The sequence below is a fragment of the Mustela putorius genome, unplaced genomic scaffold (assembly GCF_011764305.1).
Source record: "Mustela putorius furo isolate JIRA1106 unplaced genomic scaffold, ASM1176430v1.1 tig00000224_pilon_pilon_pilon, whole genome shotgun sequence".
NCBI classification, from domain to species: domain Eukaryota; kingdom Metazoa; phylum Chordata; class Mammalia; order Carnivora; family Mustelidae; genus Mustela; species Mustela putorius.
In genome coordinates this window covers 32,085,655-32,109,559 of record NW_025421321.1, presented here as the reverse complement: position 1 = coordinate 32,109,559, position 23,905 = coordinate 32,085,655, and the positions used below count along the sequence as shown (strand labels likewise).

At 36.7% G+C, this 23,905-nt stretch overlaps 1 protein-coding gene across 9 annotated transcripts in view; it reads left to right on the top strand.

Moving 5' to 3' along the window:
• LOC101686034 (WD repeat containing planar cell polarity effector) overlaps window positions 1-23,905 on the top strand; it is a 531,713-nt gene that overhangs the window by 175,170 nt on the left and 332,638 nt on the right. The window lies entirely within an intron of this gene.

Here is a 23,905-nt window from a genome sequence, read left to right as displayed (position 1 = left end):
CTTTTTTAAGTTTTTGCCTGAGTAAATATAGACAGTCCCAACTTGTAGATGGTTTGACTTAGTATTTTCAACTTTGCCATGGTACAAAAGCAGTACATGTTCAGTAGAAGTCATACTTTGAATTTTGAATTTTGGTCTTTTCCCAGTCTAATGATATGTGATAGGATACTCTCCCATAATGCTGGGCAGTGGCATTCAGCCTCAGTGCCTAGTCAGACATGCAGTCATAAAGGTAAATAACTGTTACCCCTACAACTATTCTGTACTCATACAACTATTCTGTTTTTTGCTTCCAGTACAGTAGTCAACAAATTACATGATATATTCAGTACTTTATTATTGTGTTGGACGATTTTTCCCAAGTGTATACACTAATTTACGTTTCTGAGCATGTTTAAAGTAGACTAGGCTAAACTGTGATGTCTCGTAGGTTAGGTGTATTAAATGCATTTTCAACCTGAGATATTTTCTTTCTTCCCTTTTTTTTTTTTTTTTTTTTTTTTTGACAGAGAGAGAGTACAAATTTGGGGGAGGCAGGCAGAGGGAGAAACAGGCTTCCCACTGAGCAGGGAGCCCAATGCGGGGCTCAATCCTGGGACCCTGGGATCATGACCAAGCCAAAGGCAGACACTTAACAACTGAGCCACCCAGGCACCCCTCAACTTAGGATATTTTCAACTTATGATGGGTTTACTGGGATTTGACTCTATTGTTAGACAAGAAAGACTCTTTCCATATTTTCTCTAAATTTTGGGCTTTAATTCTGAGATATGAACCAGTCCAAGTTTTTTCTATCTCCACCTGCCTTTTCTGGTATTAGAAACTTTCAGGCTGTCTTTTAAGACTGTAGAGTCATTTTTAACTAATTAATTAACCTTTTCCTGGAACTTTTCCAATTTTGTTGCAGTGACTAAAACCACTTGTAATACTGTATGTGTGGATTTGTGAGGCTAAGGAAGTGCTTTGTTCCTATTCACTTGCTTTGCATTCCCATGCTTTATTGATCTTGGGTTCAGAAGCTAATTGAGTAAAAGACTTCATCAAAATGATTGTAATAAAGCTAATTAGAATTCTGTCAAGTGTTCTGCCTCATAATAAAAGGTAAAAATAATTTAGTTATACTTTACATAAATTACCTATGTTTGAAATGAGTATATTACATGAAATTAGGAGTGTTCTAAAGAGTATACATATGGCCTACATACCTTATCTCCTGGTGTCATCTAGATCACCAACTAGGTTTGTCCAATTGAAATTGGACAAACCTAGTTTACCTGTTGGTTGGACCATATACATACTAATTGTGTAACCTTAGTCAAGTTTACTCCCTGCAAGCTTCTGCCTGCTCTTGGCTAATTTTGAGAACTCTCTGACTTCAGTTTTCTATATTTTAAAATGATGGATTTCAACCAGATAGGTCACCTTCAGGTCTGTGACACCTCTAAAAAGCGCTCATCTGGATTCTAAAGATACAGGTTTGATTTAACCATTGCTCACTCCAAAGCCTTTAGTAGATATGAAACTAAACTTAGCCTCAGCACTGAAAGCCCACCCTGACTGGCCCTGACCTACCTTTCCAGTAGTATTTACTTATACAAACCTATGTTCTAGCCAACTGGTTTACTCACTGACTCTTATTTTCCATGTCCTGCCTGTACACATTACTGGTATTTCTAGCTTAAAAGCTCTTCCTTCTGTTTCCACATCATTCAACAACTATTGAACATGACCATGGAGTAAACACTGTATTTCATTCCAGGGAATATGAATACGAAAATATTCCTGCCTGCAGGGATCCTAGTGTCCACCAATGAGAGACAAATATGAAAATGTGTAAGTGCACTAAAGCATTAAATGATGCTGTGGATAGAGGATGTGCAAGCTACAGTAGGAGCCAGTGGGGGATGATTGATTTTACTTAGTGACATAGTTGGAAGGAAACATTAAGGAGGCTTTACAATTCACTCAAACGTGAGATTGGCAAACAGTTTTACTTGCTTTTACTCTCCTTTCTAAGTTCCATTTAAAGGTTGTACTAGCCCTCTGGAGTGATTTGGCTAGCTTTTCCTTTTTCTCCTCTTTGAAACAGTACCAAAATGAATTATCTGACATTTGAGCATTTGCTAAAACTCACCTACAAAATTGCTTGGGTGTGTTATCTTAAAGGAAGGTAGGTTTTTACATAACAGATTCCAGTTTTAAGGGCTGGGTTTTTTGTTTTGTTTTGTTTTCCAGGAATTTTGTTTTTTTCTTGAAGTCATTTTCCTCAATTTGTATTTCTGGAAAATTATCCATTTTATATAAGTGTTTTTGAATAGATTTTCATAAAGTTGTATATGATACTTGCACATGACTTTTAGTTATTCATCACTGATTGCAAAAGTTAATGCCCCTCTTTTCAGTCCTACTATATTAAGATAGAAAAATTCCCTTTTTTAGCAAGAGTAGCTTTTTCTTGGATTTGGCCCTTTCAATCATTGTATCAAAGTTAACCTTTTGGAAATATTTGTGAAGATTAGTTTTGCAGAACCTCATGTGAATTTCTATATGTAAAAGGTGAATGTCTTTGGAAGAAATCTCTAGGGAAATAACTCTTTTTTTTTCATATGTGAAGACATGATTTTTAACTATAAATTAATTGTAGAACATTTTTTAGAATATCGTGAACAAAACCACTAGTCTATATTCAAGCATATGTCTTTAATTTTTTTCCCCTGGCCACCAATAGACTTCTTGAACTGATCATCAGAATAAATGATACAATCTACTCTTAAACTCTAAAATTCAAACTAAAAAAGTAGCAACCTCATAGAGAAGAAATTTAATCTTTGCATATGTTAAGCTATAGAATTTTTAAAAAGCATCTCCCAGCCAAGTTCAATCAGAAAATATAATAAGCTTTTAGTTGGAAAGTGGCGAGATCTTAGAGTAGTGGTTCCTAGCCTTGGCTAGAATCACCTGCAGAGCTTTTACAAAGGGGCCCACCCAGAGCAGTTAAATCAGAATATCCAGAGGGAGAGGAGGCACCAGTATTCTTTAACAGGTTCCCTAGGTGATTCTCATGTGCATCTACGTTGAGAAACACTGCTTTACAGCAAACTAAAAAAAAAAAAAAAGAAGAAGAAAGAAAGAAAGAAAAAAATTTAAAGCCGTCATTTTTGCATAACAGACCATGGAAAGGATAAAGCCCACATACTGAACCAAATGAGAGTTTTAACAGTAGATTCTAAGTAGAAAATTGGCTTACCAAGCAGCTAAAGAAAAAAGAAAACAAAGGAAACATAGAAATAAGCTCTCTGTGACTGAATTATCTGTCTTTCAGAGGAGGAACATTTTTAAATATATTTTATGGGTATTAGAAAACTGGTCTAATTTCACACCACAGAGCTCTAAACAACAGCACATATCTTAATTAGAAGCATAAAGCAGAGAGAGTTATGTAGGCTAGAGAAAAAAATTTCTTTTGAAAAATATACAATAGATAGTATATAGAAAAATTATTTTATCAGTAAATTCATTTAAAAGCAGTTTTTAATTGTGTATGTGTGGATTATCATATATAACATGGTAATCATTTTTATTTGAGTTCCACATACTTTTTATTCTTTTCTTTTTGGAAAATTTTAACCATCATCACAGAACTATTTAATTCATTCACTTTGTCAAAAATGTGATGACAACATAACTTATTCTTCCCTTACCTTTGTATTTGAACAAGTATTTTAACTTTTCATCTGAATGGATTAGATAATGCTTTCTAAGTATGGTAGTAATTTCAAGGTATATTCCTCAGAATAGATGACCTTAATTTGTTTACCAGATTAATCAAAAACAGAGTTATTAAACTTTAAAACGTGTTGTCAGGGGGTAGGGAAATAAAACCTCACAAAGATAACTGTTTTCCTCTAAAATTTAAAAACCATTTTGCAATGATTTAGATAGAGGAGCAACAACTAATGGAAAGGTAGAAGTTAACAAACTTTTAATATAGCATAAATTGCTTAAAAAGTATTCAAGAAGTGTTACACATGCATTCAACTGAAAGCCAAAATATTTAAAAAACCTCTCTTCCAAAGAAATGTATGTCTTATGTTAACTTTCATGAAAACAAGATAACAAAGATTTTATATTCTAGGCATGATAGCTTTTAAAAAGTCTATTTATTATAAAACATGCATAAAGAAAACCATATGAAATGAATGTATAGTTTAATGAACTATTATGAAGGAATTAACCCTGGAACCACATTCAGGTCAAGAAGAGGAACTTTGCCAGCACCCAGAAATACTGTTATGTCCTATCATGATTTCAACCCCATCCTGGTCCCCAAGCCTAACCTCTGTCATAACTTTCCATCACTTTCTTATATATCCATGTAATTTTTTTCATCCTAATGCATCTCCCAACATTGTAGTTCAATATTATCCATATAAAACACTTCAAATGTGGTCTGCCTGCGTGGCTCAGTCAGTTAAGCGACTTTGTTCAGCTTAGGTCATTATCCCAGAGTCCTGGGATAGAGCCCCATGTTGCGCTCTCTGTTCAGTAGGGGAGTCTGCTTCTCCCTCTCCCTTTGTCCCTGCTCATGTTCTTTCTCGCTCACTCTCTCAAATAAATAAATAAAATCTTTTTAAAAAAACCCTCTTTAATCTACAAGTTCCCTCTCCATCCCTACTGTTCCTTAAAATTTATCTTTTGAAATTGCAATGTCCCATAGTCTGGATTTTGTTGCTTGGATAATCGTAGATTGGTTCAACATATTCCTCTATCTTTTGAAAATTCTACAAGTTAGTCAGTTTTGGCAAGACTATATAGGGTGGTGTGTTATTTTTATCAAAAGGCACATAATGTCATCTTCTATCATGTTTTTTTTTTTAAAAAAACTTCTATCATGTTTTTTTAATTAAATTTTTAAATTTTTTAATAAACATATTATGTATTTTTATCCCCAGGGGAACAGGTCTGTGAATCGCCAGGTTTACACACTTCACAGCACTCACCATAGCACATACCCTCCCCAATGTCCATAACCCCACCACTCTCTTCCTTGCCACCTTCCCCCAACAACTCTGTTTGTTTTGTGAGATTAAGAGTCACTTATGGTTTGTCTCCCTCCCGATCCCATCTTGTTTCATTTATTCTTTTACTACCCTCCCAACCCCCCCATGTGACATCTCCGCTTCCTCATATCAGGGAGATCATATGATAGTTGCCTTTCTCTGATTGACTTATTTTGCTAAGCATAATACCCTCTAGTTCCATCCACGTCATCACACAAGGCAAGATTTCATTTCTTTTTTTTTTTTTTTTGGATTTTTATTTATTTATTTGACAGAGAGAGATCACAAGTAGACAGAGAGGCAGGCAGAGAGAGAGAGAGAGAGAAGCAGGCTCCCCACTGAGCAGAGAACCCGACGTGGGACTCGATCCCAGGACCCTGAGATCATGACCTGAGCCCAAGGCAGCGGCTTAACCCACTGAGCCACCCAGGTGCCCCAAGATTTCATTTCTTTTGATGGCTGCATAGTATTTCATTGTGTGTGTGTATATATATATGTATATATATATATATACACATATATACATATACATACCACATGTTCTTTATCCATTCATCTGTTGATGGACATCTGGGTTCTTTCCATAGTTTGGCTATTGTGGACATTGCTGCTATAAACATTTTGGTGTGTGTGCCCCTTCGGATCACTATGTTTGTATCTTTAGGGTAAATACCCAGTAGGGCAATAGCTGGGTCATAGGATAGTTCTATTTTCAACTTTTTGAGGAACCTCCATGCTGTTTTCCAGAGTGGTTGCACCAGCTTGCATTCCCACCAACGGTGTAGGAGGGTTCTCCTTTCTCCGTATCCTCGCCAGCATGTCATTTCCTGACTTGTTAATTTTAGCCATTCTGACTGGTCTGAGGTGCTATCTCATTGTGGTTTTGATTTGTACTTCCCTGATGCCGAGTGATGTGGGGCACTTTTTCATGTGTCTGTTGGCCGTCTGGATGTCTTCTTTGCAGAAATGTCTGTTCATGTCCTCTGCCCATTTCTTGATTGGATTCTTTGTTCACTGGGTGTTGAGTTTGATAAGTTCTTTATAGATTTTGGACACTAGCCCTTTATCTGATAATGTCGTTTGCAAATATCTTCTCCATTCTGTCAGTTGTCTTTTGGTTTTGTTCACTGTTTCCTTTGCTGTGCAAAAGCTTTTGATCTCGATGAAATCCCTATAGTTCATTTTTGTCCTTGCTTCCCTTGCCTTTGGCGATGTTCCTAAGAAGAAATTGCTGTGGCTGAGTCAAAGAAGTTGCTGCCTGTATTCTCCTCAAGGATTTTGATGGAGTCCTTTCTCACATTGAGGTTCTTTATCCATTTTGAGTCTATTTTCATGTGTGGTGAAAGGAAATGGTCCAGTTTCGTTTTTCTGCATGTGACTGTCCAGTTTTCCCAACACCATTTATTTGAAGAGGCTGTCTTTTTTCCATTGGACATTCTTTCCTGCTTTCTCGAAGAGTAGTTGACCATAGAGTTCAGGGTCTATTTCTCGGCCCTCTATTCTGTTCCATTGATCTATGTGTCTGTTTTTGTGCCAGGACCATACTGTCTTGATGATGACAGCTTTGTAATAGAGCTTGAAGTCTGGAATCGTGATGTCACCAGCTTTGGCTTTCTTTTTCAATATTCCTTTGGCTATTTGAGGTCTTTTCTGGTTCCATATAAATTTTAGGATTATTTGTTCCATTTCTTTGAAAAAAATGGATGGGATTTTAATAGGCATTGCATCAAATGTGTAGATTGCTTTAGGTAGCATGGACATTTTCACAATATTTGTTCTTCCAATCCAATGAGCATGGAACATTTTTCCATTTCTTTGTGTCTTCCTCAGTTTCTTTCATGAGTACTTTATAGTTTTCTGAGAATAGATTCTTTGCCTCTTTGGTTAGGTTTATTCTTAGGTATCTTATGGTTTGGGGTGCAATGGTAAGTGGAACTGACTCCTGGATTTCTCTTTCTTCTGTCTTGTTGTTGGTGTCAAGAAATGCAACTGATTTCTGTGCATTGATTTTATATCCTGACACTTGACTGAATTCCTGTATGAGTTCTAGCAGTTTTTGAGTGGAGTCTTTTGGGTTTTCCACATATAGTATCATATCGTCTGCGAAGAGTGATAGTTTGACTCCTTCTTTGCCAATTTGGATGCCTTTAAGTTCCTTTTGTTGTCTGATTGCTGAGGCTAGGACTTCTAGTACTATGTTGAATAGCGGTGGTGATAATGGACATCCCTGCCATTCCTGACCTTAGTGGAAAAGCTTTCAGTTTTTCTCCATTGAGAATGATATTTGCAGTGGGTTTTTTATAGATGGCTTTGATAATATTGAGGTTTGTGCCCTCTATCCCTACACTTTGAGGAGTTTTGATCAAGAAGGGATGCTGTACTTTGTCAAATGCTTTGTCAGCATCTTGAGAGTATCATATAGTTCTTTTTCTTTCTTTTATTAATGTGTTGTATCACATTCATTGATTTGCAGATGTTGAACCAACCTTGCAGCCCTGGAATAAATCCCACTTGGTCATGGTGAATAGTCCTTTTAATGTACTGTTGAATCCTATTGGCTAGTATTTTGGTGAGAATTTTCGCATCTGTGTTCATCAAGGATATTGGTCTGTAATTCTCTTTTTTTGATGGGATTCTTGTCTGGTTTTGGGATCAAGGTGATGCTGGCCTCATAAAATGAGTTTGGAAGTTTTCCTTCCATTTCTAGTTTTTGAAAGAGTTTCAGGAGAATAGGAATTAGTTCTTCTTTAAATGTTTGGTAGAATTCCCCTGGGAAGCTGTCTGGTCCTGGGCTTTTGTTTGTTTGGAGATTTTTTTTTTTTTTTAAGATTTTATTTATTTATTTGACAGAGAGAAATCACAAGCAGATGGAGAGGCAGGCAGAGAGAGAGGAAGGGAAGCAGGCTCCCTGCTGAGATCATGACCTGAGCCGAAGGCAGGGGCTTAACCCACTGAGCCACCCAGGTGCCCCTGTTTGGAGATTTTTGAGGACTCTTTCAATCTCCTTACTGGTTATGGGTCTGTTCACGTTTTCTATTTCTTCCTGGTTCAGTTGTGGTAGTTTATATGTTTCTAGGAATGCATCCATTTCTTCCAGATTGTCATATTTGTTGGCGTAGAGTTGCTGATAGCATGTTCTTATAATTGTTTGTATTTGTTTGGTATTTAGTTGTGATCTCTCCTCTTTCATTCATGATTTTATTTATTTGGGTCCTTTTTCTTTTCTTTTTGATAAATCTGGCCAGGGTTTTATCAATCTTATTAATTCTTTCAAAGAACCAGCTCCTAGTTTTGTTAATTTGTTCTATTGTTTTTGTTTGTTTGTTTCTAGTTCATTGAATTCTGCTCTGATCTTTATTATTTCTCTTCTGCTGGGTTTAGATTTTCTTTGTTGTTCTTTCTCCAGTCCCTTAGGTGTAGGGTTAGGTTGTGTATTTGAGACCTTTCTTGTTTCTTGAGAAAGGCTTGTACCGCTATATATTTTCTTCAGGACTGCCTTTGCTGTGTCCCACTGATTTTGAACTGTTCTGTTTTATTATCATTTGTTTCCATGAATTTTTTCAATTCTTCTTTAATTTCCTGGTTGACCCATTCATTCTTTAGAAGGATGCTGTTTAGTTTCCATGTATTTGGGTTCTTTCCAACCTTCCTCTTGTGACTGAGTTCTAGTTTCAGAGCATTGTGGTCTGAAAATATGTAAGGAAGGATCCCAATCTTTGATACCATTTGAAACCTGTTTTATGACCCTGGATGTGATCTATTCTGTAGAATTTTCCATGTGCACTACAGAAGAATTTGTATTCTGTTGCTTTGAGATGGAACGTTCTGAATATATCTGTGATGTCCATCTTATCTAGTCTGTCATTTAATACCTTTATTTCGTGGTTGATCTTTTGGTTGGATGATCTTTCCATTTCAGTGATAGGAGTGTTAACGTCCCCTACTGTTATTGTATTATTGTTGATGTGTTTCTTTGATTTTGTTATTAATTGATTTGTATAGGTGGGTGCTCCATGTTAGGGGCACAGATATTTAAAATTGTTTAATCTTCTTGTTGGACAGACCCTTTGAGTAGGATATAGTGTCCTTCCTCATCTCTTATTATAGTTTTTGGCTTAAAATCTAATTGATCTGATATAAGGATTGCCACCCCATCTTTCTTCTGGTGTCCATTAGCATGGTAAATTGTTTTCCACCCCCTCACTTTAAATCTGGTGGTGTCTTCAGATCTAAAATGAGTTTCTTGTAGGCAGCATATGGATGGGTTTTGTTTTTTATCCATTCTGATACCCTGTGTTTTTCGATTGGGGCATTTAGCCCATTTACATTCAGGGTAACTATTGAGAGATACAAATTTAGTGGCCTTGTATTGCCTGTAAGGTGGACTGTTACTGTATATTGTCTCTCTTCCTTTCTGGTCTACTACTTTTAGGTTCCCTCTTTGTTTAGAGGACCCCTTTCAATATTTCCTGTAAAACTAGTTTAGTGTTTGCAAATTCTTTCAGTTTTTGTTTGTTCTGGAAGGTTTTTATCTCTCGTATTTTCAATGATAGCCTAGCTGGATATAGTATTCTTGGCTGCATGTTTTTCTCATTTAGTGCTCTGAATATATCATGCCAGTTCTTTCTGGCCTGCCAGGTCTCTGTGGATAAGTCCACTGCCAATCTAATGTTTTTACCATTGTATGTTACAGACTTCTTTTCCCAGGCTGCTTTCAGGATTTTCTCTTTGTCGCTAAGACTTGTAAATTTTACTATTAGGTGACGGGTTGTGGACCTATTCTTATTGATTTTGAGGGGGGTTCTCTGTACCTCCTGAATTGATGCTTGTTCCTTTGCCATTTTAGGGAAATTGTCTACAGTAATTCCCTCCAATGTACCTTCTGCTCCCCTCTTTCTTTCTTCTTCTTCTGGAATCCCAATTATTCTGTTGTTTCGTTTTATGGTGTCTCTTATCTCTCGAATTCTCCCCTCGTGGTCCAGTAGCTGTTTGTCCCTCTTTTGCTCAGCTTCTTTATTCTCTGTCATTTGGGCTTCTATATCGCTAATTCTTTCTTCTGCCTCATTTATCCTAGCAGTGAGAGCCTCCATTTTTTTTTTTAAAGATTTTATTTATTTATTTGACAGAGAGAGATCACAAGTAGGCAGAGAGGCAGGCAGAGAGAGAGGAAGGGAAGCAGGCACCCTGCTGAGCAGGGAGCCCGATGCGGGACTCGATCCCAGGACGCTGAGATCATGACCTGAGCCGAAGGCAGTGGCTTAACCCACTGAGCCACCCAGGCACCCGAGAGCCTCCATTTTTGATTGCACCTCATTAATAGCTTCTTTGATTTCAACTTTGTTAGATTTTAGTTCTTTTATTTCTCCAGAAAGGACTTTTATATTTCCCAAGAGGGTTTCTCTAATATCTTCCATGCCTTTTTTGAGCCTGGCTACAACCTTGAGAATTGTCATTCTGAACTCTAGATCTGACATATTACCAATGTCCATATTTATTAGGTCCCTAGTTTTCGATACTGCCTCTTATTTTTTTTTTTTGTGATGAGTTTTCTCCCTTGTCATTTGTCCAGATAAGAATATATGAAAGAGCAAATAAAATACTAAAAGGGTGGCAAATACCCCAGGAAAATGCACTTTAACCAAATCAGAAGAGACCCCAAATAATGGGGTGGGGGAGAAAGAATAAAAAGAAGTTCAGAAAAAGAAAAAAATTAAAAAAAGAAAATAAATAAAGGAAAAATATAAAAAAGAAAAATATATATATATGTATATATATTAGACTGGTGACTAGAACACAGTCACCCACTTAATTTTGGGAGTATTTTGGCTTCTTAGAAGAAACTACCTCCCAAAATTTTAAAGATTGAAAAACATGTATAAGGGTAAACACAATGAAGGGATGGAATATGCCTATAAAGATGATAAACAAATTTTTTTTAAATTTCTAAAAAAGGAGTTGATAAAGTAAGTTGATTGGGAGAATAAAGAAAAAGAAAGTGGAGAGAATTTGCTCAGGCTGGAGACTAGAACAAGACTGGAGCTAGATTTAGAGTATATTTTGATATATTAGAAGTTGTACCCCAAATTGTTTAGAAGAAAAAACCCTATGTGTTTACAAAACATAAAGTTAGATATAATGAAGGATAAAATATAACTATAATAATGAAATATTTAAAATTATTTTTTTTAATGTAAGTTATAGTTAAGATAAACTAGTTAAAAAACGTTACAGAGGAAAGGGTAAAGGCTAAAAAATAATTTAGCAGAAAAAAAAAATAAAATTTAAAAAATTAAATTAACTGTAAGACTAAAGAATCCTCGGGAGAAAGCCATGAATTCCATTCTTTGCTTTATCCTCCCCTGGAATTCCGCTATTCTCCTTGGTAAGTTGAACTTGGTCTTGGCTGGATTTCTTATTGATCTTCTGGGGGACGGGCCTGTTGTAGTGATTCTCAAGTGTCTTTGCCCGAGACAGAATTGCACCCCTCTTTTGAGGGACCAGGCTAAGTAATCCGCTTGGGTTCACTTTTGGGAGCTTTTGTTTCCTGAAGGCTTTCCGTAGAGTTCCAGAGGACGGGAATAAAAATGGCGGCCTTCCCTCCTCCAGCCCAGAGGAGCTGAGAGTTCAGGGCCCCACTCCTCAGTGCGCCCTCAGAGAAAAGTGCTGAATCACTCCCATCTCCCTGGCCTCAGGCTGTGTTTGGGGAAAAGCGCTGAATCACTCCTGTCTCCCTGGCCTCCGGCTGGGCTCCAAGTTCACCTGGCCTGTGGCCGATTCAAGGTAACCCCAAGCTGAGAGCTCACAACTCTGCATTTCTGTAGCTGGCTTCCCCCCTCTAATACCTGCGAGCTCTGCGACACTCAGACACCCCCGATCCTTCTTTGACCCCTGGAACCTGGGGCCACATTGACCCTGTGTGGCTTCACCCTGGTTTAGCCTCTGGAGCGATGTCCCTCAGTGGAGCAGACTTTTAAAAGTCCTGACTTTGTGTTCCGTTGTTCCACTGCTTGCCGGGAGCTGGCCCCTCCCCCCATGGTGTATCTTCCCATCTCTTTGGATTCACTTCTCTGCTGGTCCTACCTTTCAGAAAGTGGTCAATTTTCTGTTTCTAGAATTGTGGCTTTTCTTCTTTCCAATTTCTTGTTGGATTTGTAGGCATTGGCAATGATTTGATAAGCTATCTAGCTGATCTGCTACCTGATGTCGTCTCAGCCTGCTACTTTTCTGCCATCTTGATTCCTCCCCCGGTTGTTTGTCTTTTTTTTTTTTTTTTTAAGATTTTATTTATTTATTTGACAGAGAAAGATCACAAGTAGGTAGAGAGGCAGGCAGAGAGAGAGAGAGAAGAAAACAGGCTCCCCGCTGAGCAGAGAGCCCGATGCGGGACTCGATCCCAGGACCCTGAGATCATGACCTGAGCCGAAGGCAGCGGCTTAACCCACTGAGCCACCCAGGTGCCCGGTTGTTTGTCTTTTAATGTTAGCATCTATTAATGATCAGTTCCTACATCCTAACGTTAATTCAGTAGCGTTGCAAATGGTGATATTCTAATTACATTATTTTTTTCATTTACTAATTGGGATACTTTTTTTTTTTTTTTTTTTTTTTTTTTTTTTTTTTTAGATTTTTTTTTTTTATTTATTCTTCAGGGAGAGAGGGAGAGAGAGCGAGCACAGGCAGACAGAATGGCAGGCAGAGGCAGAGGGAGAAGCAGGCTTGCTGCTGAGCAAGGAGCCCGATGTGGGACTCGATCCCAGGACGCTGGGATCATGACCTGAGCCGAAGGCAGCTGCTTAACCAACTGAGCCACCCAGGCGTCCCTAATTGGGATACTTTTATAAAGAAATAATTCCACTCATCTCCTATTTGTTTTCCCAGTGGATGAATTCATATAGATAGTATCATCAGGATAAATGTCAGTTTCTTTTATTTGCTAGTTTTCAAGATAATGAATTGGTTCCTTATCACTCCTTGAAGGTAACCAATTAGTTTCTCTTTTTTAAGTAGCATTATTAATTGATGGGTTTAAATATATTGTTTGACTTGATGAGTTTTATAAATTGTGCTTGTTATTGTTTTGAGAGCTCAGACTTGTCTTATGTTTGGGAGCCTCTACAAGTTGGCTCCTTTTTCTGTCATGACTTCAGTAGTCTTAGGAAGCTTCCCTGCTATTTAGTATGACGAATATCTTTCATGCTTATCTTGTGTATTTCCTTCCTCAGACCTGGAATTAGCCATTTCTTCAATAAGCTCTAGTTTCTTTTAATGGAAAACGGTATTTTAAGCCCAAGTTTGGGAGCTAGGGATAGTGGGTTCAGTGTGTTCTTACTGGATTGGTCATTGTTTTAGTAGAATGAGCTAGAGATTTTATATATTTATGTTTTCAGAGTGAGTTCACATTGTTACTTCTAACTTGAATTCAGGATACAGGGTTTTAAATTTAATCTCTTCTGTATTACATCTGTATCTCCTCTTTTTCATACCAAAGTCCTAGTTTGCTGGTACGTGGGGGACAAATTATATTTGTCCCATAATTACTTGCTTACTTTATTTCACAGTACATACCTAATGGTCTGAGAATAATCATACTAATACTACTACAACTAATATAAATTTATGAGAACATTCAGAAAATTTTTTGCCCATGTTCTTACCAATTCTTTCTTTTCCATTTTTAAATAGCTGTACTTTATTTACATTACTGGAGCATGGAGTCATTACATATAATGTTCTCTCTCTTAATCCTTATCTAGTCATCCATGGGTTTTTGGTTTTGCACTTAGTCGAACTGTTTCTTTAATGTGGGGATTTAGAGAGATTCAAAACTGTAGTGCCAGAATCAGGGATGCTGTATTCATGGTCATAGTTTTTAAAGCTGTCTGCCCAACATGGGGCTTGAACTCATGACCATGAGATCAAGAGTCTTATGCTCTACTGACTGAGCCAGCCAGGTACCCCGATAAACACTTAAGTTTGAATCAACCCTCTACAGCTAAACATGAAACATGACAATCTTGAGCCTATCTCCAGCTCACTGTAATTGCTTTTCTGCTTTCTGTGCTTTCTTAATTTTAAAAATATCTTCCAGACAGGGCATCAGTCATATTGACTGCTTATGCTTTTCCTTGTCTGTACTGTTCTTTTTTTGATGACTTTTGGATCAGTTCTACTTTTTTTTTTTTTTCAAATTTAGCTTTTTTTAAGAATAAAAATGAAGTCTTCTCAATGTATGTTTTTCAAGTTTTAACATTAAAGCTGACTGATTTAAACTTGACTGAAACAGTTCACTTAGAAAGGAGACTACTGGCCTGTTTATCCTTGAAGTTGGGAAATTCCAAGTCCTTTAGGACTCTTCTTTATCTTTTCTGCTCTTTCTTAGCTTGAATTTTTAAGTTCTTATCACTTCTTTCTTTATTACACAGTTTTCTTTAAAAAAGCAAAAAGACCAAAAAGCAAACAACAAAAAATAAAACATTGAACGATGGTCATCTCCCTCATGTCTGGTGTCACAGTCTCTCTAAATTGGCCACTTGGACCATTACATAGCCTTTTAGCCCATGTTTCTGTGCTTTTCTTTGTGCCTTCCTATTACCTTAGATTAAAACAGAGATCTTTTTTTAGAGATTTCCAGACCTCGAGCCCATTACCACACATTATAAAAGTGTTAATTTTTTCATCCCTTAGTTATCTATAATGTTCTTCCCCACATCATTGTTTGGCTCTTCATTATGCTTATATTAAAACTTTTCACCATGTTCTTTACTACAGCCATTCCCACCTGAATTCTACTTGATCATTTCCTGAAACCTGGCATGTATATTTTAAGAATCTTTTAAAGAGTTATTAGATTTCCGAATTCACCTTATCAGGGGAATGCCTGAAGATAGGATTAAGACCAAGAACTCAAGGTTGCTAAGAGAGCAAATCTTAAAAGTACTTATCACAAGGGCTAGTATCCAAAATCTATAAAGAACTTATCAAGCTCAACACCCAGAGAACAAAGAATCCAATCAAGAAATGGGCAGAGGACATGAACAGACATTTCTACAAAGAAGACATCCAGATGGCCAACAGACACATGAAAAAGTGCCCCACATTACTCGGCATCAGGGAAATACAAATCAAAACCACAATGAGATAGCACCTCAGACCAGTCAGAATGGCTAAAATTAACAAGTCAGGAAATGACAGATGCTGGCGAGGATCCTACACTGTTGGTGGGAATGCAAGCTGGTGTAACCACTCTGCAAAACAGCATGGAGGTTCCTCAAAAAGCTGAAAATAGAGCTACCCTATGATCCAGCAATTGCATTACTGGGTATTTACCCTAAAGATACAGACATAGTGATCTGAAGGGGCACATGCACCCTAATGTTTATAGCAGCAATGTCCACAATAGCCAAACTATGGCAAGAACCCAGATGTCCATCAACAGATGAATGGATAAAGGAGATGTGAGATACACACACACACACACACACACACACACACACATATACACACACACAATGGGATACTATGCAGCCATCAAAAGAAATGAAATCTTGCCATTTTGCGATGACATGGATGGAACTAGAGGGTATTATGCTTAGTGAAATAAGTCAATCAGAGAAAGACAATTATCATATGATCTCCCTGATATGAGGAAGTTGAGAGGCAACATAGAGGGCTTGGGGCATAGGAAAAGAATAAATGAAACAAGATGGGATGGGGAAGGAGGCAGACCATAAGAGATTCTTAAATCTCACAAAACAAACTAAGGGTTGCTGGGGGGAGGGGGATAGGGAGAGGGTGGTGGGGTTATGGACATTGGGAAAGGTATGTGCTATGAAGTGTATAAACCTGGCGGTTCACAGACCTGTACCTCTGGGGCTAATAATATATGTTAATTTAAAAATTTTTTATTAAAAATGTACTTATCACAAGACGAAACTTTGTAACTATGTATGTTGATGGATATTAAGGAGACTTACTATAATGGTTATTTCACAATGTATACAAATATTGAATCACCTGAAAGTAATATAATGTTAAAGTCAATTAGACCTCCATAAAAAGAAAAAAAGGCCAAGAACTCAATGAGAGATTCTTGATCATGAAGTTTGTAGAGGATAGCTAGCATTAAACATGTCTAATGGAAGGTGATAGTAGACTTCAAATTAATCTTGCTAGCTTACATGAATATCACCAGCCAAGGTTCTCTGTCTTTCCCCTCCCTTGTGCTTTTTTCTTCAGGGCATTGTCACTTAACATTTCTCCCTTCACTACACATCACATTTTAAAATTTCTTTATCTTAACATTATTTCTTGGTCTGATTATGTCCTTACTAGTACTTTGAACTAAGTTCATTTGGGGAGGAAAAACTAGCTGCATGAATATGAGAGATGTCTTAGTATATGCAAGTTTAGATTTTTAAAAGTCTGGTTTTTTCTTGGTATTTTGCAATAACTGTATAATTGTATTTGGTGTTTTCAACTTATTTGCAAATGATCTGCTAACAGAGCATTTTATAGCTAAAATATGTATTGACACATTTTCCTTCATATACCTCTTCAGTAAATAGGATATATTTTAATAACTTTAAAAGGCTGCTGAAAATGCAGGTATAACACTTTATTTTCATAACCTCGGTCCATCACATTAGCATTTTTGTAGAAAATCAGAAGGACTGAATTTTCTTCTTCTGCATCTCATTGCTTTATTTTAGCTGAGTTGAGTCTACTTTTATTGATGATTACCTGTTTCTTCTACTTCTTATAAACAAAATGTCTTGCTTCAGAATTTTAACTGGAATCTCAGTGCACTTTTCTTATCAATTAAAAATATTAATATCACATTAGGTAATATGCAATTATCATTGCAGTATTCCTGATTGACCGAAATTTGCAATAAGGTTTTGTGCCGTGTCAAATTATTTATAAGCATTTCTCTATGTGGATATGCTTAAGTCACTAGGTATTTATTACTGCTTCTTGTTTATAATAATACCTGATAACTTTATCGTGACAGTGTCTATATGTACAGATTTCATATTTTCATGGACTGAAATGTTAATTCTGATAATATTGACTGTCATTAAATATCATATAATTAAGTATGATTTTAAATGAATTTGAAAGCCTGCAATTAAGTATGAACATTATATATCTTATTTAAAATATATTCAATCAGTCATGTTTATTGAGCTACTACCATATGCTAAGCCCAGCACTAAATATCATAAATAAATGAAACCACTTTAATATTAACTTATAGGTTACATCTTTCCTTTGTTTAAAATTATCTTCCACATTTATAGTTTGCAACTATGTTAAGTGTCAGCCACAAATTCTAAATAACCAGATTTGGAATTTATTTAGGATTAGTGTCTCTCATTCTTTTTATCTGCTGTTTTTGTGAAAAACTCCATGACTTGCTCTTCAGGAACAACAAGAATAGCCACTATTTATTGCGGTCTCCTCTGTCCCCTGCATATAAGTATGTTGTCATTATTTTTATTAAAGATTTTATTTACTTATTTGACAGAGATCACAAGTAGGCTGAGAGCCAGACGGTGGGGTTGGGGGTGGTGGTGAAGCAGGCTCCCCACTGGAGCTTGATCCCAGGTCCCTTAGATCATGACCTGAGCTGAAGGCAGAGGTTTAACCCACTGAGCTGCCCAGGTGCCCCTGTCATTTTAAAATCATATGGCAGTCCTGCAGCACAGGTGAATAAATCCACATCTTAGAGATGAGAAAATCACAATTCCAAGGGGTTATCTTGACCCAGACTCAAGAGCTCTCTATCACCAAAACCAGGAGTCAACCCCTGTTATGTGCTGCTTCTGCTATGTAGCGTTGCTCCATGGCTATTGTACAGGGTCAAGTCCAAGTTATAATTAAATTCTGAACCTAACTCTGTCAAATACTTTTAAGCCTATAGGTATTTTGGATTTTACTATTTTTTAAAAGTGATATTAGTTGGACCCTTTCTATGTATGACATAATACTATTTTCAAAAAATTTCATGTGACATAGAAAAAACTTAAAGTTTTCCTTTTTATCTCCTGTACAAATGCAGAAACTGGCAAAGATGTTTGTGTTTGTATAATTTTTGTGGTGAGGAAATAGTTTAGTTTGTATTTGGTTCGTTTTGGGATGTTTTTACATTTACACCTACAGAGTATGCTGTCTATTTTTAGTACAACTCAAATCAATGCAAGAATGAAGCATCTTTAAAAGAAGTCAGTTTAACACCCTTGCCCTCCAAATTTCCTCAGTCATGCTAAGGAAGGTTTCCCAGATCATCAGCACAAGCTCCTTTTTCATCCCTAGGCTAACAGGCTCCATTGACATTTGCATAATTTGTCTCTTCAGTTCCTTCACCTAATTCTCACTCCTTAGCTCTGTGAGGATCCTTCCACTACACTTGAGGTTCCTAATGCCCTGTGGTTCTTCTCATTCATGCCCTCTGATCACATTGAGGAAAAGCTGGGACATTCATGGAAAAGTGGAAAAGAACTATTGATTCCATGTGCTAGCAAAGCAGGGTGTCTTGCAGAAACCTTGGTTTTTAGAGTCCAAAAGACCTGGATTTGAAACTACAGCTCTATCACTTAGTAACTTTGGGATCAAAGATATTGTAAACCATCTGACCCTCATTTTCCTTATCTCTAGATAAGGAAATACCAAATGTTGTAATACCAAATGTTGGAGTATTAAAAAGTTGGAATAAAATAATGTATGAAAAGTGATTAGCATAGTACCCTATTTTCTTGCTTCTTATTTTTGGTGGGATTACTCTATTGAAACCTACACACACTCAAATATTTTTTAATCTTTATTATTTTCCTTTTTATTTATATATATTTAGATTTTTATTATTTAAATTCAATTAACATATAATGTATTATTGGTTTCAGAGGTGGAGGTCAGTGATTCATCAGTCTTACATAATAGCCAGTGCTCATTACATCACATGCCATCCTTAGTGTCTATCATCCAGTTACCACAACTCCCCATCCACTTCTCCTCCAGCAACCCTCAGTTTGTTGCATATGGTTAAGACTCTCTAATGGGTTTGTCTTTCTCTCTGATTTTTGCCTTGTTTTATTTTTTTTTCTCTTCCCCTGTGATCTTCTGTTTTATTTCTTCAATTCTACATATGAGTGAGATCATATGATAGTTGTCTTTCTCTGATTGACTTATTTGCTTAACATAATACCGCCTAGTTCCATCCATGTCATTGCAAAGGTAAAATTTCAATTTTTTGATGCCTTAGTAGTATTCCATTGTGTGTGTGTGTGTGTGTGTGTGTATTATATATATACACACACAAATATATAAATATCAGGGAAGGAAATATATATATATTATATATATTTATATAAATATATATATTTATATATTTGTGTATATATGTATATATATATATATATATATATATATATATATACACCACATCCTTTTTATCCATTCATCTGTCCATGGACATTTGGCTCTTTCCACAGTTTGAGTATTGTGGACATTGCTACTGTAAACATTGGGGTGCAGGTGCCCCTTCAGATCACTACATTTGTATCTTTGGGGTAGATGTCTACTAGTGCAATTGCTGCATCATAGGGTAGCTCTATTTTCAACGTTTTGAGGAACCTGCATACTGTTCTCTGGAGTGGCTGCACCAGCTTACATTCCCACCAACAGTGTAAGAGGGCTCCCCTTTCTCTGCATCCTCATCAACATCTGTCGTTTCCTGACTTACTAATTTTAGTCTTTCTGACTGGTGTGGGATGGTATCTCGTGGTTTTGATTTGTATTTCCCTGATGCTGAGTGATACGGCACATTTTTTCATGTGTCTGTTGACCATTTGTATGTCTTCTTTGGAGAAATGTCTATTCATGTCTTCTGCCCATTTTTTTTTTAAAAGATTTTATTTGTTTTTGTGAGACAGAGAGAGAGAGGGAACCTAGTAGGGGGAGTGGGAGAGGGAGAAGCAGACTCCCCACCAAGCAGGGAGCCCGATGTGGGATTCGATCCCAGGACCCTGAGCTGAAGGCAGACACTTAACCGACTGAGCCACCTAGGTGCCCCTTCTGCCCATTTTTTAGTTGGATTCTTTGTTCTTTGGGTGTTGAGTTTGTTAAGTTCTTTATAGATTTTGGATACTAACCCTTTGTATCCCATTGTGTTGTTTATCTTTTGGTTTTGTTGACTGTTTCCTATGTTGTGCAAAAGCTTTTTATCTTGATGAAGTCCCAATAGTTCATTTTTACCTTTGGATCCCTTGCCTTTGGAGATGTGTCTAGCAGGAAATTGCTGAAGCCAAGGTCAAAGAGGTTAATGCCTGTGTTCTCTAGGATTTTGATGGATTCCTGTCTCATATTTAAGTATTTCATCCATTTTGAGTCTCTTTTTGTGTACGATGTAAAAAAATGGTCCAGTTTTCATTCTTCTGCAGGTGGCTTTCCAGTTTTCCCAACACTATTTGTGGAAGAGACTGTCTTTTTTCCACTGGATATTCTTTCTTGCTTTGTTGAAGATTAGTTAATCATATAATTGAGAGTCCATTTCCAGGTTCTCTGTTCTGTTCCTTTGATCTATGTGTCTGTTTCTGTGCCAGTACCCTACCGTCCTGAGGATTACAGCTTTGTAATAAAGCTTGAAGTCCGGAATTGTGATGGCACCAGCTTTGGTTATCTTTTTCAACTTTCCTTTGACTCTTCGGGGTCTTTTCTTTTTCCATACAAATTTTAGGATTCTTTGTTCCATATCTGTGAAAAAAGCTGATGGTGTTTTGTTAGGGATTGCATTGACTATATAGATTGCACTAGGTAGCATGGATATTTTCATAATATTTGTTCTTCCAATCTATGAGCATGGAATGTTTTTCCATTTCTTTGTGTCTTCCTCAATTTCTTTTATGAGTGTTTTATAGTTTTCTGAGTACAGATCCTTTGCCTCTTTGGTTAGGTTTATTCCTAACTATCCTATGGCTTTTAGTCTAATTGTAAATGGGATTGGCTCCTTAACTTTCTTTTTCTTTTGTCTTGTTGTTATTGTATAGAAGTGGAACTGATCTCTGTCTGTTGATTTTATATTCTGCCACTTTGCTGAATTCCTGTATGAGTTTTAGCAATTTTGGGGTAGAGTCTCTTGGGTTTTCCACACAGTGTCACGTCATCTGCAAATAGTGAGAGTTTGACTTCTTTGCCAATTTGGATGCCTTTTATTTCTTTTTCTTGTCTCATTGCTGAGGCAAGGACCTCCAGTACTATGTTGAATATCTTGAATAATACTATGTTGAATAGCTGCTGTGTTCCTGACCTTAGGAGAAAAGCTCTAATTTTTTTCCCCATTGAGAATTTTATTCACTGTGGACTGTTCATATATGGTTTCTGTGATATTGAGGTATGGTCCCACTATTCCTGTACTATGAAGAGCTTTTAATCAAGAAAAGATGTTGTACTTTGTCAAATGCTTTTTTTGCATCTATTGAGAATATCATATGATTCCTGGCCTTTATTTATGTACTGTATCACATAGATTAATTTATGGATATTGAACTACCCTTGCAATCCAGAAATAAATCCCACTTGGTCATGGTGCATTATCTTTTTAATGTACTGTTGGATCCTATTGGCTAGTATCTTGGTGAGAAATTTTGAATCCATGTTCATCAGGGGTATTGGTTTATACTTCTCCTTTTTAATGGGGTCGTTGTCTGGTTTGGGGATCAAGGTAATGGTGGCTTCATAGAAAGAGTTTGGAAGGTTTCCTTCCATTCCTATTTTTTGAAACAGCTTCAGAAAATTCTTCTTGAAATTGTCTGGTAGAATTCCCCTGGGAAGCCATCCAGCCCTGGACTCTTGTTTGTTGGGAGGTTTTTGATTACTGCTTCAGTTTCCTTACTGGTTATGGGTCTTTTCAGGTTTTCTATTTTTTCCTGTTACAGTTTTGGTAGTTTTTACATCTCTGGTAATGCATCTCCTTTCTTACAGATTGACTAATTTCTTGGCATATAGTTGCTCATTATATGTTCTTATAAGTGTTTGTATTTCTTTGGTATTGGTTGTGATCACTCCTCCTTCATTCATGGTTTTATTAATTTGGGTCCTTTCTCTTTTCTTTTTGATAAGTCTGGCTAGAGGTTTATAGATCTTATCAATTCTTTCAAGGAACCAGCTCCTAGTTTTGTTGATCTATTCTCCTGTTCTTTTGCTTTTGATTTCATTGATCTCTGCTCTAATCTTAATTAATTCTCTTCTCCTGCTGAGTGTAGGCTTTATTTGCTGTTCTTTCTCCATCCAGCTCCTTTAAGGTATAACGTTAGGTTGTGTATTTGAGACCTTTCTTATTTCTTGAGAAAGGCTTGTATTGCTATATACTTCCCTCTAAGGGCTACCTTTACTGCATCCCTAAGGTTTTGAACTGTTGTGTTTTCATTTTCATTTTTTTCCATGAATTTTTTTATTCCTTTTTAATTTCCTGGTTTACCCATTCATTCTTTAGTAGGATGCTCTTTAATCTCCATATACCTGAGTTCTTTCCAAATGTCCTCATGTCATGGAGTTTAGGTTTCAAAGCACTGTGGTCTGGAAATATGCCGGGAATGATCCTGGACTTTTAGTAACAGTTGAGACCTGATTTGTGACCCAGGATGTGATCTATTCTGGACAGTGTTCCATGTGCACTCAGGAAGAATGTGTATTCTGTTGTTTTAGAATGGAATGCTCTGAATATATCTGTGTAGTCCATATGGTCCAGTGTGTCATTCTAAGCCCTTGTTTCCTTGTCAATCTTTTGCTTAGATGATCTGTTCATTTCAGTGAGTGGGGTGTTAAAGTCCCTACTATTATTGTATTATCCCAATGTGTTTCTTTAATTTTGTTATTAATTGCTTTATACAATTGGCTGCTCCTGTGTTATGGGCATAAATATTTACAATATTTAGATCTTCTTGTTGGAGAGATTCTTTAATTATGGTAGTGACCTTTTTCTTCTCTTATTACAGTCTTTGGTTTAATATATGTTTTGACTGATATAAGGGTTGCTTTCTTTTGATATGCATTAACAGGATAAATGGTTTTCCACCCCCTCACTTTCAACTGGAGGTGTCTTTGGGTCTAAAATGAGTATCTCACAGACAGCATATCAGTAGGTCTTGCTTTTTTACCCAATCTGATATCCTTTATCTTTTGATTTGGGCATATGACCCATTTACACTCAGAATAACTTTTGAAAAATAGGTATTTAGTACTGTTGTATTACCTGTAAAGTCACTGTTTTTGTATATTGTGTTTTTTTCTTCTGGGCTCTCTGTTTGCTTAAAAGATCCCTTTTAATATTTCTTGTAGGCCTGTTTTGGTAATCACAAATTATTTTGTGATCATAATAATGGAAGTATTTTGTTTGTCCTGGAAGACTTTTATCTCTTCTATTTTATATGACATCCTTGCTGGATAAAGTATTCTTGACTGTATTTTTCTTTTTAAAATTTTGTATATTTATTTTTTAAGACAGAGCATGAGCTGGATGGGGGACAGAGTTGGAACTAGTCTCCATTGAGCAGGGAGCCCAGTCTGGGACTTGATCCCAGGAATCTGAGATCATGACCAGCTAAATATTTTTCTCTTTTAGCACCCTGAATATATCCTGCTAGTCCCCTTTGGCCTGCCAGTACTCTGTGGATCAGTTTACTGCCAATCTAATGTTTATACCCTTGTAGGTTAGAGACCTATTGTCCGAAGCTGCTTTCAGGATTTTCTCTTTGTCTCTGAGATTTGCAAGTTTCTCTGTTATATATCAGGGTGTTGACCTATTTTTATTCACTTTGACAGGGATTCTCTGTGCCTCCTGGACTTAGATG